General features: G+C 34.6%; 1 pseudogene; it reads right to left on the bottom strand.

Annotated features, from left to right (window-relative positions):
• Positions 1 to 815: 815 nt before the first annotated feature.
• Positions 816 to 1,414, bottom strand: LOC140510582 (large ribosomal subunit protein eL15-like; annotated as a pseudogene).
• Positions 1,415 to 19,101: the final 17,687 nt, after the last annotated feature.

Genomic DNA, 19,101 nt, shown 5'->3' with positions numbered 1-19,101 from the left:
GGTGTATCAGGAAAGGTTTTCTGCAGAAGTCAGAATTTTCCAGAGACTTGAAAGAAGTCAGGGAGGCCAGAAGGTAGCGATGAGGAAGGAAGTGTGTTCCAGGCATGGGGCACAATTAATGATAACGCTCAGTTAGAACATGGATTATCTTGTATGAAGTAATGGCTAGGATATCGGTATCATGGGACTGTAAAGGAACATTTAAAGGGTAGAAAGGATACTGGTTTTTAAGGGCTTTGCATGGCAGAGAGAAGATTTTATATTTGCTTTTAGAGGTATTAGGGATCCACCAAAGTTAATTGAATGGGAGAGGGGAGGCGGGGCTATGTGACGTGGTTATGGTTTTCCTTTTACTTCTTTGATATCCGGCATCTATCATCGCAGCCTTTGGGGTGTCTCTATGCATCCTCAGTCTTGTCACATGGCCAATTTCTTTTCTACATGTACATGTCTTTGATGATGTCTCATATACCCAATCTTATAGACAAGTTATCACTTATAATACACTGCATCCTTCTTTACCTATCCCATAGATTTTCAGCATATTTTTGTACCAAACCTGTGATTTGATTGAAACTGTATTCCTTGATAGTCCTCAAATGAGACACTCCACCTCCAGACTCTGAGTGTTTCCAGACTCTGGAAACTTTTTCACTGGCTGACCTGTGTTGCAAGTTCTCTCCCCTCTCATCTCTGCCTCCTGCCATTGTTAGCTTTCTTCCAGTACCAGTTAAAATCCTACTTTCTATTTTTCACACTAAATGTTGTTTATTAAACATTTCAGTTTACAAATGAATGTGCACAAATTAGCAGTATCAATGTAGCTGGAGAGTATTGTGTCTTCTGCAAGTAGTGTAATGAGATCCTCCAATGGTATGGTGGAATTTGTGACCCTTTCCAAGATCCCAGGTTTTCTGGCCAGCTGAGGTAAACCTGAACATCTCTCTGTGTTTGTGCACTGGATTGGTGATCCATTGAGTGTTGAGGTTTTGTATCATAGCTTTATGGGATGGATCAAGAATAATCACCTCAAAGAATCTGTAGGTTGAATCTTCACCCACCCAGTAGGAGTTCAAGACTATCAGAGCCCCACAGTGGTGGCCAGCATGCTCTTCTGCTCCAAACTGAAGGCACTTGACAAGCTTCAGCTGACTGACAGCATGATGCACAGGTTTACCATAGGTTGCCCCCTTGGGAACTGGACAATTTCACTCACCATGCCGAACGTGAATATGGTAGATGACTTAACTTTGCTTGGCCTTGTACCCCAGTCTGCAAGCTTTGTTGGGTTTGGTGGACCAGGGTGCTCAGTGCAGGGAACACAGTACTGCCAGCAGCACACACACAGGAGGCACTGTATGACATGTGACTGTTTCTTCCTCCATAGCCCCTGGATGTATCTGTAAGACTCCATCCTGGCTCACACTTAGCTTGCCTGGTGGCTGCCACTGACAGGAAAGGAAGAATTTACTTTCCCCCAAATTCTACCTTCTACAAAATGTCTATCCTTAGTTCTAGTGCCTTCTCTTGGTAGGTTATCTTCAATTTACTCCGGGTGTAGCTTGTCTGGACAAGCTATTACCCTATATTCATAAATGTCCACATGTTATCTCTCTCATTAGATTGTGAGCCTTTTGAAAACAGGGACTGCCTTTTACCTTTCTTCATACTCCCAGTGTTTAGCACAATGCCTGACATATAGTAGGTCCTTAATAAATGTTCATTGACTGACTATAGGGACCTCCTGGTGAGGAACCTCTTTTGCCAGTGCAATCAGTACCTTAACTGCACCTTATAAACTTAATCAGTGGCCTGGAGACACTGAGAAGTTGAATGACAATTAGTGTATGTCAAAGGTAGTATTTGAACCCCTGGGTTTTGGACTCTGAGTTCTCTCCTTTGTCCATTACTCTATGCTACCTTCAATATATTATGATTTCGTTAATGAGACAATAGACTTTTCACATGCTGAGTTTTGGTTTCTCATCTCTAAGGATAATAACATTCTCTCAAAGTGACAGTAGGATTACCATAAACTCTGTGCTCTTTTCTAGGAAGGGAGGGAATTGGATGACATAATCTCTCTGGCCTCTTCCAGCTGCAGTATTGTAGTTCCCAGCCTCCTGTATGGTTTTATGAACAAAAAAATGGCTAGGACATTTTAGTTAATGAATATTGTTAATATATTCATCACATGACAAAAACCTTGCCAAAAATGTATTCCATTCTTTCAAAGTATTCATCCTTCTACTATTAGCACTACTAGAAATGACCTTAAGAGAGAATTAGGAAGCACTGTGCTTCATAAAACAAAGCACAATTTAATACTTTTAGAAGTCAGCAAAGGTCGTTCAGCTCCTTTAAGATTAATTCCTTTTTTCAATCCTCCAATTTCCCCAGATACCATCTAATTGTTTCTTGAAATGACCACAAATATCATCTCTGAGCCAAATGGCATATTACACATCTGTCAAAACTACAATTCATTACCATGTAACTGTGTTTACAAAGCATATCCAAATCCTTTTGGATTTCTCTGGATACTTTCTCTCCATGTTTATTACTTCCTTTAATACTGTTTATTTCCTTTTTAGTCATTTGTATAAATGAGAATGCATTAGGATGAATAGGATACTTTCTGCAACTGAGATTCTGCTTCTGTCTCAGAGGTTAATATTCACTTCTGTATGAAGAGAAAAGCAAGGTTGAAACAAGGTGCTAGTTGGAAAGATCTGACATAGAAGAATACTGGTCCAGGAATTAGGATATCCCAATTTGAGTCATTCCTCTGACACTAATTTATTGAGATTATTTGGGATATTCTTTTCCTCACTTTGGGCCTCAATCTTAGGTAAGTTTAGGGGGTCAGAAAAGGTAACTTTAAGGTCCCTTATATCTCTTCACTTCTATGACTCTCCAACTACCTTAAATAACATCAGTGTGATACTTAAAGTGCTATCCTTTCAATAATGAAGTTATTATTTTAGATAGCACTTTAAGTATTACACTGATGTTAGCATATAATAATGAAAAGCAAATGTATGACTCTTTTATCAGCTTCTGAGAGATTCCTACGTAGACTAAAGATTAAGATGCAACCCTAGATGGGTGGATTAAGGCTGCTGTGTTGTTGCTCATGATATATATCAAGATATATACTGCTATTATTATAGGATGTAAAAACAACGAGTTTTGCACTTTAGGTTTTAGTGAAGTATCTTTGTGGCTCCTTGAAAAAAAATGAGGTTGTATCGGTTATATGTAATTTACATATCTTTCATTACCTGCAGCTTACATAACCCCACTTGTTTCTGGGTCATAAAAACAAATCAGAAGGGTTCTCTAAGTGCAAAAAACTTGAAAAGTTTGCTATGCAATTAGCTAAGATGTAGGTTATTCCAAAGAGGAAATGGAATACTGATGATTTTTTTCAATAGATACCACCTGATACATTAAACATTTCAAAAAATATCTACTAAGTCTTGTGAATAGCACCAATTGTTGAAAACATCAAGTTAATTAAGGAAATAGTCTTGCCTAAAAAAGGCTTTTAGTATGATAGAAAGCGTGAGAGAATATATATGTGTATACATATATAATATGTCCACACATATTATATATACATAAATATATAAAACTATATATACACATGTGTACATATATATTTTCATATCAATTAGAATATATTAAGAAAATGACTGGTGAATGAAATACTAGGAGATCTAATGAAGGAGAGGTCAATTCTAACTGGGGAATCACGCCAAACTTTATAGAAAAATTGGTATGCTGATGCTTAAAGGATGGATGGGATATGAAGAAAGAGGGAGGACAAGGACACTCCAAATATGGGCCCCCGGATAAGCAGAAGCTCAAGTATGATTGTAAGGGACATGCAAACATTGGCATCAGTGTAGAGAAGAGGTGTAATATATAGATACATAACATATATCCAAAGAGTCTGCATACTATATAGTACAAGAATGAATGGGACAGTGGGTCAATTATCGAGGACTGATTACGTGACAAGTAAAACACTTCCAATATAAAATGTACCATTGAGTAAGTTCTTTGCTTTGGAACATTAATTCTAATGTCTTGAAAGAGTTAATGCGGCTTCTCAAAATATTTTAACTTACTCCCAGAGAGCAACTTTTACTCTATATATGACTTACTTAGTTAAATTTCTGAAAGGCCTACATATATTTTTTTAAATCAGTTTTTAATAGTTATAAATGAAAAAGCCCCAACTACATATTCATTAAAATAGTAATATTTAAATGTATCACATATTAATGGCTCTTTTCTTGCTTTAAGTCCCTTATGAGATGAAATGTCATGTCCAATAAAAAAATAGATTCAGAAACAGAAATAGAAAAAGAAAAGGTTTACCTTATGTCAAGCCAAGAAGACATCTATGACATAGCACTTGAGCCAAATTTATTTCAAAATCTCATAAAAGACAAATAGTGGGGAAAAATACATTGCACAATATAATCAGGGAACAATTGGAGATGGTGAGACATATTGCATTTCCCCCCCTAGAGTAATTATCAAAAAGATTTGAAAGTAAAATAAGAATTCTAAATGTAAACCATTGGCTTAATACTGTGATTTTAATCTGAGAGGTTCTGTAATTTGGTTGGAATCAATTTTAGTGGAAACGAATGTAGCATCTGGTTGCATTTATACTGATTTGCCCTTAATGAATGTGACCAGCTGATGAGTATCAAGAAATACATCTATTGCCCTGATTCTTTCAGATAGAGGTTTTCTATGTTGTGATTTTTTTGTTTTTTCCCAACTATATTTGGTACCTAGAGAACTTTAAAAAATTCATCAGTGAGATGATAACTTTAACTCTTTCATTTCCAAAACAGTCTCTGTCCTCATAATCTTTAAATAAAACAGTAGCTATTTAACATACATTTTATCCTGGAGATGGTACAGAATTAAATCACTTTAAATTACCATGTGAGGTTTTTTCCTTAACTTTCCCTTCCTTCTTACTGATCTTTGAGATATGTATGCAAGTCTTCATTATTTTTAAATTTCTATTAAGTATTAATTATTGATAAAGCTTAGACTGTGATATTCAGTTGGAATGAACAGACCATGGAGCTGGACCATCCATAGCTACATGGCATAGTAGAATGTAAGACTACTCAGGAAGAGTCAAAAGGATTTGAGTTTAAATCCTGCTTCACTTACTTACTTGTCATGTGGCCTTGGGCAAGTCATTTCACTTCTCCAGTCCTGAGTTTCCTCATCTGTAAAGTGAGGATAAGAATAGTATCTGCTTCATAGGGTTATTATGAGAATTAAATGAGATAACATATCTAAAATATTTGGCAACGCCTAAAATACTATGCAAATTATATTGTTATTATACATATATATATATCTTGCATGGCCACTATGGATGGTCAATAATTTTATTATAGTAGGAAAGCAAAGTGAATTACATTCAATACTTTTAATGATGTCGATTTTCTCCTTTATCAGAAGCCCATCTGCTTTATATCAGTATTCTTTCAGTAATACTATATGGTTACAAGTAATAGAATTTTAAAGAAATAAAAGTGTCAATTGCCCAAAGTCAATGAAGAAGTACATTGTGGAAATATGTAGGCTGCAACATATCACCCACCAGGAATTGTGCAGAAGAAACTGAGTAAAAGCTAACAGAGAGAGATCTTTCTAGAAAAAGAAGCCAGAGTTAAAGATAAATGATGAACAGTCTGTGTGCTGCCATGACTAAACGTAATCAAGAGACCAAGAGGATGTAATGCAGAAGTTTTAGATGAGCCCCATGGAGGAGTTTTGGGGAGGGTATGGACATGAGTTGCATAGTGTGAGAAGACATGGATGAATTGCTTCTTGTACCATTGAAGAGAATGTCCACTTCAATGAATTCACAGATTTGTTGTGATATTGACGTAACTTTTGATTAAATTGCCAGAGATGATACACAATGATGAATGAAAATAATTGATTTTCCCTTTTAGAATATATTTTTGTTTATGCATTTGCCATCCCAGGAATTCATCTCTAAGTGCTGAAGTCACAATATGAAAATCTGTCTCAGAGAGAACAAGAGACTTTCTGGCTTCTGCATCCAGTGTGGAACACACTCAAATTCTCCCTGATAATACTATATTCTGAATGTTCAATATTCTTTTTGAATGCTGAATATGATTACTGAAAATGATACAAAGCACCAGCCCCAACTGCATTGTCCTCTCTACTATATTTCATAGGGTAAGGTTTTACTGTTTTGACTTTGAATAACTTCCTAACAGACAGCTTAAAAAGTAGAGAGACTTAAAAAAGAGAGAGAAACATCATCACAGACAATGATTAGCTTGATATGGGAACTACCTGACAGTAAATTGGAGAGTATTATTTTGAGGAACATGCCACAAATCATGTAATCTGACAAGAGATGGAACAACTAGTTTACATTTAAGAAAATCCATTGTGAAAAGGAAAATGTTTTGGGAACATTGGATTTATTATTTTCAAAATCTGATCTCAGAGGAGCATCTCAGAGAAATGCTAAAGAACTAAGAAGGGTGGTAAAAAAGTGATCCAATGGTAAGAAGCCTGTTCTGACTGCAAACGAAAGTAAAAACACTGCCAAAAGATCAGCAGGCAGGCTGAAACCATCTCTCCTAGAAATTACTTACCTAAAACTGAAATGTTCAGTCAAGGAGAGCAAACTGCTAGATTGAACACACATTCCACTCTGGAAAGCAAATCAGAAACTTTGGCCGATGGAGCAAGAACCTTTTGCAAGACCTTTTTAATTTGTGGTATATCTTTTTTTGTGGTATAGCTTTATGATGGAGTCTGAAATGGATTTATTTAATAAGATTTGGGTGATTTTTTTTCAGGCCACCCGCCCAATTGTTCCTGTCTTAGCTACTTGTTTGCTTTCTATCTCTAGAAACCCACTGTATGTTGCTAAATTTATTTAAAAACTTAGGAGATAAACTTTCCTTATCAAGTCATTATTAATCTTAGTTCAAGTTTATATATTTTATTATTGTTCAGAGATCATGAAAGACTGACAGATACAGTTATGTGAAGAACTGTTCAATGATCCACTGACTATAGACATTAAGTATGGTATTTGATATTACTTCCAACTCAGGTGAGCAGTCATATAATAATATTGATTATGGATAGTTATATAGATATTAGAGATTTACAAACTGTTTTTACGATCCCATTTCTTCCTCACAGCAATGATAAGATCCATAAATCTAGAGCTGAGAAGGATCTTAAAGGCTGTCCAGTCTAATACCCCCATCAGGGGAAGCTACGTGGTCCAGTAAAGAGAACACAAGACCTGAAGAAACAAAAGCCTGAGTTCAAATCAGTTCTCAGACACTATCTATGTCACCCCAGGCAAATCACTTAAACCTTGTTTGCCTCAGTTTCCTAATTGGTAAAATGGGAATAATAATAGCACCTATCTCTCAGGGCTGTTTGTTATGCGTATCAAATTAGATAGTAATTGTAAAATGATTAACTATGTCTGGCTCATATTATCCACTATATAAATGTTAGATTTTATTATTATTTTATATTGCAGGATATGGAAATCCAGGGAGATTAGGTGACTTGCCCAAAGTCCTACAGTTAAAAACCATCAAAAGTAGGATTTAAACTCATCTTTTTAATCTGAAGTCAGTTCTATTTCACTATGTTTACTGCCTTTCTGTGAATTTGGTATTATCCAGTACAGATTATTATCTTCATTTTATAAATTAAGGAGACGAATGCTTAGAGAATTTGAGTGATTTACTCAGAGTCTCAGAGTGAGGATGCATGATTTATTACCAGACTTGGACAAGTTATAACTCTCAAGGCCTTGGGTTGCTCATTTATTTTTTTTAAAAAGCTGGCATAAATGATTTCTAATATCTCTTCTAGCTTGAGATCTAAATTTATGATCGTGTAAGTGTCAAATGCAGGATTTGAACCCAGTGTGTGGTGTTTCCAAATTTATTACTCTATCATGGCATTGATATGTATTAATGGTGCATTTTTTAAATGTTATAATTCAAAGATGATATTATATTAACTAATTTAAGCTCTGGAATACTACCAAGCTTCCTTAGAGAAATGTTCAGTATTGTGAAAGAGACTTGTTTGAACTATACACACTGAAAAAAAGTAGCTGCAAATTAATTTTTACCAAGAATATGATATACAACTGGAGATGCAGCACATCAAATTATTCTATCAGTATGCATATAGTGAATATGCACACAGAGTAGAGAACAGTGAACTATGTCCAGAATTGAACAGGAGGGGAAGTGATGAAGCTGGATTACTTTGGGGAAACTGTACCCCATTTTCCATGCTTGCATGTTGCTTTTTATTCCAGAAACCCACTTTTAAAATATAAACTTTCTATTGGAGATGCTAAGTGTGAATCTCAGGACACCATGATCTCAGAAGATCATGGGAATGATCTAGCAGATGACTCAAATCTCAGTAGAAAAAATACCTGGTAAGCATAAGTAGTATTCAGTAAAATGCCAGTGATGCCATATAAAGAGTGGCATCAAAGACATCAACAAGGATATATTTAGAGAAGAAATCAGGCTAAGTATGGAGTGAAAATGAGAGAGTACGTTATTTACATTTACTTTGCATATGCAAAATATTGTCTTCTCTAATAGCATGGGACTTTTGTCTCTGTATTCCTAGCTCCTATCGCAGTGGCTGACACAGAGTAGGCACTTCATAAATGCTTATTATTCATAACAGATAAATACCATGAAGGCTACACTGGCTTCTACAAAACTCTGAAAGGACCAACCAACGTTGGTTGTATCCTCCATGGAGAATTTATGGAAAATCACAAACAAAAGTGGCACAGGATGATGAGGGGTGAACAGGTTGAAATAGACACTGGATGAGTCACTACGGAAAGATTGCCCCACAAAATAGATCGCAACTCTATGATGAAAATCATCCGCACAATTTTTATGTTGTGGGTTTCTCATGCATTAAGCAATTTACATTTTGAAATTAAAATTCCTCTGACTCACAATAAATTTGAGGAGACTTTCTATTGAGGATCTGTGTTTTATATTAGCGTGAGAACTGCCCCCCCCCCCCCCCCCCCCCCTGCCGCATACCGTGCAGGCTTGAGAGTTGCCTGAAGTTTAGAGAGGTCATGATTTGTCTGTGATCACATAGCTAGCAAATGTCAGATTTGAACTCAAGAATTTGAACTCAATCTTAAATGAGAAATGAGACATCATTTGGAAAGTAGATAAATCTTACATATTCAAAACAATGGAAACAATATTTATGAAGTTTTTTTAAACTTTACCCTTTTTCTAGTAAGTAGAAGGGAGCAAAAATCAACTTAAAAACTCAATTTCTCTATCTCTCCCAGTTCATATATAGCCTCCAAACACATCATTTCTATGACACTACATCAGTTTTTATGTTATCTTTGAGTAGAAAATTGAAAATAACTGTATCCTATTTATTTTGAAGCAGACTTGTGAATGTTTGTGTGTGTGCATATATATGTATATATATATACATATATATATAAACTAAGACATATTGTCTATTTTTGAAAATGATATTTTATTGATCATAAAGACTATCTTTGTTGAATGAATCAGGTAATGTACTTCTAGAAAATTTGTAGATGAGGACTTTCAGTTTTGCTTTATTTTTGGCACTTAAACCAGTTGGTTTGCTTTTGACTGTTGACGAAATTATAAGATATGTTATTAAAGGGATGAATTTTGGTCTTTCAGGAATGAGTAGAGTGATCACTCTAAGTCAGTGTGCTGCACACACATACACACACACACACACACACACACACACAAATTTTCTTTTTTTGACAAGGCTGCCAACAGGAATTATGAGAGATTTTTGTAGATATCATATGTGACTTTTTTGCGAAATACATCTTTAAGGCAACCAGTCTTTGTGCACAAAAAGTAAGTGTATAGCCTTGCTAATACTTAATTAGGCAAAGTCAAAATTAGTTGAATGATTAGAACCAAAATGTTCTTACTAGATCAATTTACAGTGATATCTGCACCAGACTGTCCTAGGGTTCTCTTTTTGATCATATAATTTGGATGAAGATATAGCTGGCATTCTTATAAAAAATATATAAGTGAACAAGATGGTCTTTGAGATCTTTTCAACTCTTTTTCATTCTGAAACTAAGCTGTAGCAAAGTCTCTTAAAGATTCATTCCTTAAACTTTTTCCTTGAAAATGATTCCCAAGTGTCTTGTTTTTTTTTAATCATCTAAAGCTTCTTAAATGGTTTTACTAGCTTAATGGAGACTTAGCAACTTTCTTTACCTTTGTTCTAGTTCTACTGTAATGTTTTCTTTTTCCTGCTAAGAACATAGAAGTTGGAGTTTGATATAAAAATACCGCTATAGAGTAAATTTTGAATATTGGAAAGATTGAAAAAACACCAACCTCACTGGATTCCATTGGAGGCAGGATAAAAAAATAACACTGACAGTAAACAAAATATGTTTTTTTTAAAGGAATTTTGGATGCATATTACCCATTAATACAGTCATGAATAGGAATTCAAAATACCAGTAATCCTGGAATCATTTTCGTTATTCTGAAGAACACTTGCCCTTGCAATCTGTAGCTTAAAAGAGGAGATGAGTAATATGAACATTTCCCAAAGTTGCCCTTTGGGTCTTTGGACCATTTTGCTGGACTGCCCATTTAGCAGATTTACCTTTTTGATCACATCTTTCAAAGACTATTATAAAACTAGTTTGTAACCCCTGAGTAAAACTCAGATGAAGTTGTGAAGGCAGTTCATGAATGTGAGAGGTAGCAGGAGTAAGCCATAAAGGATAATTTTTTTTTCCAATGGAGTGTCATGGAATGATAGAATTATTGATTGTTAGGACTGGAAAGGATTTCAACATTCATCTAGTTCAGTTCCTTTCTTGGTTTGAGGTGTCTCTCCTTGAGGGCACCTTGCTACTTCGACTAGGCTGTCTCACTTGTCCTCTGGGTAGCAGTTGGTAGATTGGGCTGGCCCATTCTCTTTGGGGGTTACTCTCCTGAATGATGGCCATGGGGACCAGACCAGAAGGAGAGATCTTGGGAATATATTGTGATTTCCAGGGGTCTTGTGCCCAATGCTGATGGGGAAGATGAGTTGGAAGATTTGAATATGACAACCTAATTCATGGAACTCCTGTGTTTTGGCTTGATTGCAAATGAAAAAAAAAATAGGCTGGCTAGTGTGAGAAGGAGCCATAGCTAGGTTGGTTAAATTAAGTGTTTAAGGTATTTGGTTTTATTCCATTCCTCCTTTGGTTTAATATATAGAGATATATAGATATGTAAATGTATATATGTATATATATTATATGTACATACACACAGAGTCAATGTTATACTTGTGAGTAAATGCTATTAAAATACAAAAAGATGTAGAAGACTGGCAGAACTTTTGAGTTGATAGAGAAACCATGAGTCAAAGCTGATGTGACAAATTCATCCACACCAAATTTTATATTAATGGAATGAGTGCTGCCACCAGTAAAAAGAAGCAGAGGGACTGAAATTCGTAGTAATCTTCTTTCCATTAAATAGGGTTTGGCACTTGGTTAGTAGCGTACCCTAGGGCAAGGTCAGTTATACTGTTTGGGGAAGGCAAGTCAAGGCATAAGAAAATATTTGACTTTGTTCATTTTTCAACTAGTTGTAATATTATAACAACATAGCGAAAGGAGGGGACACTAACTTGAAACTTTAGAATTGCAATCCTTATGGTTTTCTACAGATAGCATATACACTACAAGAAAATAGGCCAGTTGCAGTGAATTGTTTCTATTACTGTTTGACAATAAAGCACAGGCAAGTATGCTTTCAAATTCTCTTGGAAACTCAGATCCTATTCTGGTGCCAACATTCTGCTTTTCCATTTGCTATCAATATTCTTTCTTATCTGAAATCTTACTAAATCTAAAACATGTAGGCAAAACAAAAACATACAGTTTACTTAACAAGCTCTGGAGTCAGCATTGAAATTGTCTAATCAGAGACTATTATCATTAAAATAATTCTATTTTCTGAGGCAACAATTGCACTTTAAGTTAAAAGAAACATCATGGTTAATTTATTTAAGATTTGTAATCCAAGGGCAATTTTGGCATGGGTGATACCACATATAAAGAGTACATACCACTTGGTGGCCATTGGCCTCAGTGAATTTATCTTAAAATGCATATTGGCCTGGAGGCATCTAGGTGACTCAGTGATAGGGTGCTGGACCTGGAGTCAGGAAGACCTGAGTTAAAATATAGCCTGAGACACACTAAGTAGTTATGTGACCCTGGCAAGTCACTTAACTTCTATCTGCCTAATCCACTGTAGAAGGAAATAGCACACCACTCTAGTATCTTTGCCAAGAAAACCCCACATGGGGTCACAAAGAGTTGGGCATGACTGAACAGTAAAATGTTGGGCTAGCTGATCTTGAATTCACTTCTAGTTCTAAAACCCTAGGCTTTGTGTATGCATCATCTTTCAGTGTCCAATAAATGCTTTAGGGTTTAGAAATCATTGAAGAACTGAATAGGAAAAATCAATTTCAGGTGTGATTACAAAAGGAGAAGATGGGTATTTTATGAATCAGAGAAGGTGGATTTTTCTTCGTTTTTACAGAAGCTAAATGGAAAAACTTAATAAGGTGATTTAATAAGAATTTTCCTGGAAATTCAAAGAAATGCTGAGAAGGTGAATATTGAAAGAGAGATGAATTCAATTATTTGATTGGAAAATTCAGGCAAATCTAATAAAATAGTTTAATGAGACAGCATGACTAACAAGGCAAAAGAAACATTTCCTATAAAAGTTCTTAAGTGGAAGTTCATGAGTTTTGTTTTTGTTTTTTACAAAATTTGATAACTGTATTTCAATATGAATGATTGTTTTATAATGCCATCTATTTTATTTTATCCATTTCAAAACACCCTGAAAAAGAACTCATAGGCTTTACCAGATTACCAGATTGATCCATTGCACATGCATACCTAGACATATATACACAAAATATCAAGAATCCTTAACTAAGTGAAAAAATGCTAAGTAGGTTGAAGGCACCGATTCTGTGTTCATTAATTCCACATCATGTACCACTCTCTTCTCCCCTTCTCCTCTCAGTATTTAGCAAAGTATTCTAACACTAAATTTCTCAGCAAATTAGGCTTGAGGTATGTCAGAAACAATTGAAAGACCCAAGTTTGCAATAATTGTGCCCTTAGAAGGTTAGTTATGAAACAAATGAGCAGCTTGTGCATATGCCCCCACTTAGAGAGGGAAAGCTCTTAACAATGGACTGTTCAGTTCCAATGAAGTCCATTCCTAGGAAAGGTTAGTATCTACCGTGTAGCTCCCAGAATTGGCCAGCACCTTCCTGCCATCAACAAAGGAACACAAGAAAATGCCCTAGACAGGATCAGTCACAGGGGTTTTTAGAAATACAGATTTTTTTTTTAACGGAATAAAAGAACAAGACTAGGTGCCATTACATGTAGCTGAAAGAAGGTAGGGGAAGGGTACAAGAACCACCACTTCCTCCACATTTCCTGAAACATCTGTTATTGTTGTTATTTTCTCCACCAGCCACCTGAGCAGACATTGGTGTTTAAAAACCAGCAAACAAAACAAAATAAATCAATACATATAAAAACAATAAAAACACAAAATTTTCTTGTTTCTTGTGGCTACACCCTTGAGCGTTCACTTCTCTAGCCTCCCTGGAGTCATGAGTTGAAGAGGGAGACTGATGAGACTTTCATTAAAATGGCAGTGCTTCTTCATATGACTGGGAGAAGTAGGACTGTTTCTCTTTTCTTTGTCATGAGCTCTCCTTTTAGTCCCAACCCAGTCCCAAATATTTCCTAGTTTTAAGAAATGAAGAAAAATATTCTGAATCTCAGAAGTCTGTGTAAGTATTCCATTCTTCTCTGGGCGGTGCATCCGTGTGTGCGTGCATGTGAATGCATGCGTGCGTGTGTGTGTGTGCATATTACAGTGCTTACTAGGCATGTAGTAGGTACTAGAAAAATATTTGTTGAATTGATAAACATTTTTTAAAAAGTAACATTGAATGACTGCTACTTATCTTTTGGAAATGTAATAAACAATTCTGATTTTATGAATATAAAACAAATAGAAATTCAAAAGGAAAGAAAAAGAAAGCTCAATTTTGTTTCTTTCTTCTACCTCCCAAATTTTCCTTCAATGCAAAATTTTTTTTTGAGTGGTGCTTATACCTATAGGTTCAGCTATTCCTGATATGGCTATCTTTTGGCTCTTTGCAGCTATCCTAAAAATCAAGATCATGCCTTGATCATATCACCACATGAGAATAATCATGTGATTTGGACTGAACTACATGTACCATTGCTAATTTTCTTTTTTTGAGGCAGCTAGGTGGCTTAGTGGATAGCTGCCTGGGCCCTAAGTTAGGAAGACCTGAGTTCAGATTTTACCTCAAATACTTAGACGTACTGTGTGAACGTGGGCAAGTCACTTACACTTGGTTTGCTACAGTCTACTCCATTATAAAATGAGGATAATAACAGTATCTCCCTCTTTTGGGTGATTATAAAGATAAAATGTGAAATATTTGGACATCACTTAGCATAATTCCTAGAGCATAATAGGTACTATATGAATGCTAGCTATTATTTTGCTATTATTAGCTAATTTTGAAGAAATCTTTTTATTTTTGTGGATAAAACAAGTATTTTCAAGGATATGCTAAAGAATGTTACAGATCATATTGCAAAGCAAACTAAATAGAAAATACATGAGAAACTGGGCTTGTTAAACTGAATCTTGAGTTTTTTTCTTTTCTACTTTTCTTTTCTACTCTTAAAAGGGGCTCAAAGATTTTAATTTTAGTAAATTAATCCAGTTTCTGTCTTGGTTTCTTTAGAACCAAGTAAGGAACTATCTATCGGACTTTTGTTTTTAGAGTTTCACTTCATGAAAAAAAAAACTAAACAAACAGAAAACATTTAAGGCTATTTTAAGAATAGTAGGGAGAAGGGCACTAGACTGGAAATCAGGAGTCTTGGTTCCACCTCATTTCTGCCATTCACTAGCTATGTTTCCTTGAATATTTATTGATAAATGTTTATTGAGAGTTTCTTGAGGTTTCTTGAGGGTTAGGTGCTTGGGATGAAAAAGACAAAAACAAGAGTCCTTGCATTTGAGGAACTTAATTAGCATGAGCCTACATAGAACTATACAAAACACATACCAAAAATGTGAAAATCTTGTGCATGGTCGGACACTGAGACGTGGAAGAAGGTAGTGCCTGGGACAAATCTTTAAGAAAATGAGGAATTCTAGCAGGCAGAGGAGGGAGATCATTATAGGAATAGAGAAGAGTTAGGAGTTTGATCATTTATTTGAATACCTTTTTATTTCTATATTTGTTCATAAGTTCCTGTGAATGCTTTGGATCTTATGAATATTCTATGGTGGTTTAAACAAAGGCTATCCAACATCTGATAACCCTATCCAAAGTTGAGTGCCTCTATAGGAATTGAGGACCCTGTTGCCCACATTTGTAGAAACTTATGAGCTCTACCCATTCTGTATTTCAGAAGCTTCGTGGGAGTAAAAATTGAGGGTAGGGATAATGAGATAATGAGAAAAAAAATTATCCTTTTGGAGCCATCTATGAAGATCATACCTGATATTTGCAAGAATGAATAGCAGATAAGGGGATAGAGATGACACATTAAATTGACTCTCCTATCTCTCTCACTATTCTGCATTTGTCTACCTTGGACCTACGTCTGTATCCAATGCTATCTCCCAATATTCCCTTACACAAAATATCTATTAGAGTCAGAATAACCTCGTGCCTACACATCCTTCCTCAAATCCCATCACCATCATATATCTTATTAATCTTTGCCTCTATCTTACTAGTAGTCAATTTACTCCTTAAATACCAGCATTCCCTAAAACTCAGTCTTTTATTTCTCTATCATCTATTCCTTTGAAAGTGTATATTTTTTCCTGATTTTAGCTATAATCTATTAAAAAACATAAAACAACTCTTAGATCTATATCTCTAGACCCAATTTCTCTCTGGAACTCTAATACCAAATTTATACATGATGCTAAAATATCTGATTGTATATCCTCTACTTGAAATTCAAATTCATTAAAACTGAATCAGTAAAAAAGTATAGACCAATTTCCCTATTAAATATTGATGCAAAGACTTTAAATAAAACAGTAGCACAGAGAATGCAATATATCACAAAAATCATACCCAATGACCAGGTGGAATTTTTACCAGAAATGCCAAGCTGATTCAATATTAGGAAAACTATCAGCATAATTGACCATGTCAATAAAGCCAACATGAATCATATATTTATCTCAATAGCTGCAGAAAAAGCCTTTTAGAAAATACAGCACTCATTACTGCTTAAAACACTAGAAAGCACAGGAGGAATAAATAGAGCTTTTCTTAAAATGATAAGTAGTATATATCTAAAATCATTAGTAAGCATTATTTGTAATGGAGATAAGGTAGAAGTTTTTCCAGTAAGATCAAGGGTGAAACAAGAAAGCCCATGATCACAACCAGTATTCATTATTGTTCTAGATATAATAGTTATAACAATAGGAAAAGAAAAAGAAATTGATAGAATTAGAATATGCACTGAGGGAATGAAACAATCACTCTTTGCAGAAGATAGATATGTTGATATACTTAGAGAATCCTAGAAAAGAAATTAAAACACTAGTTAAAATAATTAACAACTTATGCAAAGTTGCAGCATATAAAATAAACTCACATAAATCATCAGTATTTCTCTATATTACCCCAGCAAGAGATTGATGAGAAATTCCATTAAAAATAACTGCAGACAATGCAAAATACTTGGGAATCTAACTTTCGAGACAAACCCCGGAATTATATGAATATAATTACAAAACACTTTATACATAAATAAAGTCAGATCTAAACAATTGGAAAAAATCAATTTCTCATAGGCAGGTCACAATTCTGCTTAATTTACTTATTCAATACAATACCAATCAAATCATCCAGAACATTTATGGAGCTAGAAAGAGTAATAACAAAATTCATCTGGAAGCAAAAAGGGTAAAAAGTATCAAGAGAATCAATGAAAAAAGTATGAAGGAAGGTGACTTCACAGTACCAGATCTCAAAGTGTATTACAAAGTGATAATCATTGAAACAAACTGGTACTGGCTAAGAAATAAAATGGCAGAACAGTGGAATAGATTAAGCACACAGTAGTAAATGACCATAGTAATCTGGTGTTTGACAAACTTAAAGATCCACTATTTTAGGGAAAAACAATCACTATTTTACAAAAACTGCTGAGAAAACTGGAAAGAAGTTTAGCAGAAAGTAGGTATAGATAAACATCTCACATTGTTTATCAAAATGAGGTCAAAATTGATACATAACTTTAACATAAAATTAGTGGAGCGTGGAATATTTTGCCTCCAGCTTTGTAGAAAAGGGAAGAATTAATTGATGACCAAACATGAGATAGGAAGCATTACAGGATAAAAAATATGTATTTTTGATTACATCAAATTAAAAAGGTTTTGCACAAACAGAAACAATGTAACCAAGTAGAGAAGGGAAGCAGGAAATTGGGAAAACATTTACAATTTCTCTGAAAAGGGTTTCATTTGTCAAGTAGAGAACTGAGTCAAATTTATAGGAATAATAGCCATTCCCCAGTTGATGAGTGGTCAAAGGATATGAGCAGGCAGTTTTCAGAAGAAGAAATCAAAGCTATCTATAGTTATATAAAATGCTTTAAATCAGTAGTAAATAGAGAAAGTCAAATTAAAACAACTCTGAAGTATAACCTCATACCCATCAGATTAGTTAAAATGGCAGAAAAAGAATATGGATGAAGACTAATGCGTTGTTGGTAGAGTTGTGAACTGATTCAACCGTTTTGGAGAGCAATTTGGAAATACGCCCAAAGTGCTATAAAATTTTGCATATCTCTTGATCCAGCAATACCATTACTAGGTTTGTATCTCAAAGATATTAAAGAAAAAGGAACCATAGGTATAAAATATTTATAGTTCTTTTTTTCTGGTGGCAAAATACTGGAAATTGAGGAGATAACCATCTACTGGGAAATTGCTGAATGAGTTTTATGTAATTGTGTTGAAATACAATAGTATTTCAACAATACATACATACATACATACATACATACATACATACATACATACATACATATATATATATATAGTACAATATATAGTACAATAGTACTATAAGAAATGATAGGCAGTATTCTTCCAGAAAAACCAAAAAGACTATATAAACAGATGCAAAGTGTAAGAAGAATCAGGAGAACGTTGTGCACAGTAACAGCAACATTGTACGATGATCAATAGTGAATGACTTCACTATTATCAGCAATGCAACCATCTAAAACAATTCTAAAGGACTTATGATGAAAGATGATATCTACCTCTAGAGAAAAGAACTGATGGATTCTGAATATAAATTGAAAATAAATTTTCAAAAATTATTTCTCTTTTACAATGTGACTAATGAGGAAATGTTTTTCATGACTATACATGCACAATCTGTATCAAATTGCCTTCTCAAAAATGAGTAAGGGAAGAGAGAGAGGGAGAGAATTTGGAAGTAAAATTTTTAAAAATAGATTGTTAAAATTTTTCTTTTTGTTTATGTTTAATTGAGAAAAATAAAACAAAATATTCAAATATGAAAACTTTGATATGCTAAAAAAAAAATCTGAAGTACTACACCTTTCTACTGAATTCTCTATTTTTTTTAGTGTCACTATCATTATTCCAGTCAAGGGGCATTCAAAATATTTCTTTCTCTTTACTAACCTTAACCACCATATCTCATCATTTACCATGCATTGTCAGTTATTACTTCATATTTCTCAAATCCTTCCTTCTCTTTTCACTTCCATTGCTACCACATTACTCATTACATTATATTTCAATGGTATTCATAGCCACCTTTCAAATCTCTTTGCAGTTA

The sequence above is a fragment of the Notamacropus eugenii genome, chromosome 6 (genome assembly GCF_028372415.1).
Source record: "Notamacropus eugenii isolate mMacEug1 chromosome 6, mMacEug1.pri_v2, whole genome shotgun sequence".
NCBI lineage: Eukaryota > Metazoa > Chordata > Mammalia > Diprotodontia > Macropodidae > Notamacropus > Notamacropus eugenii.
This window is presented reverse-complemented; position numbering and strand designations above follow the sequence as displayed.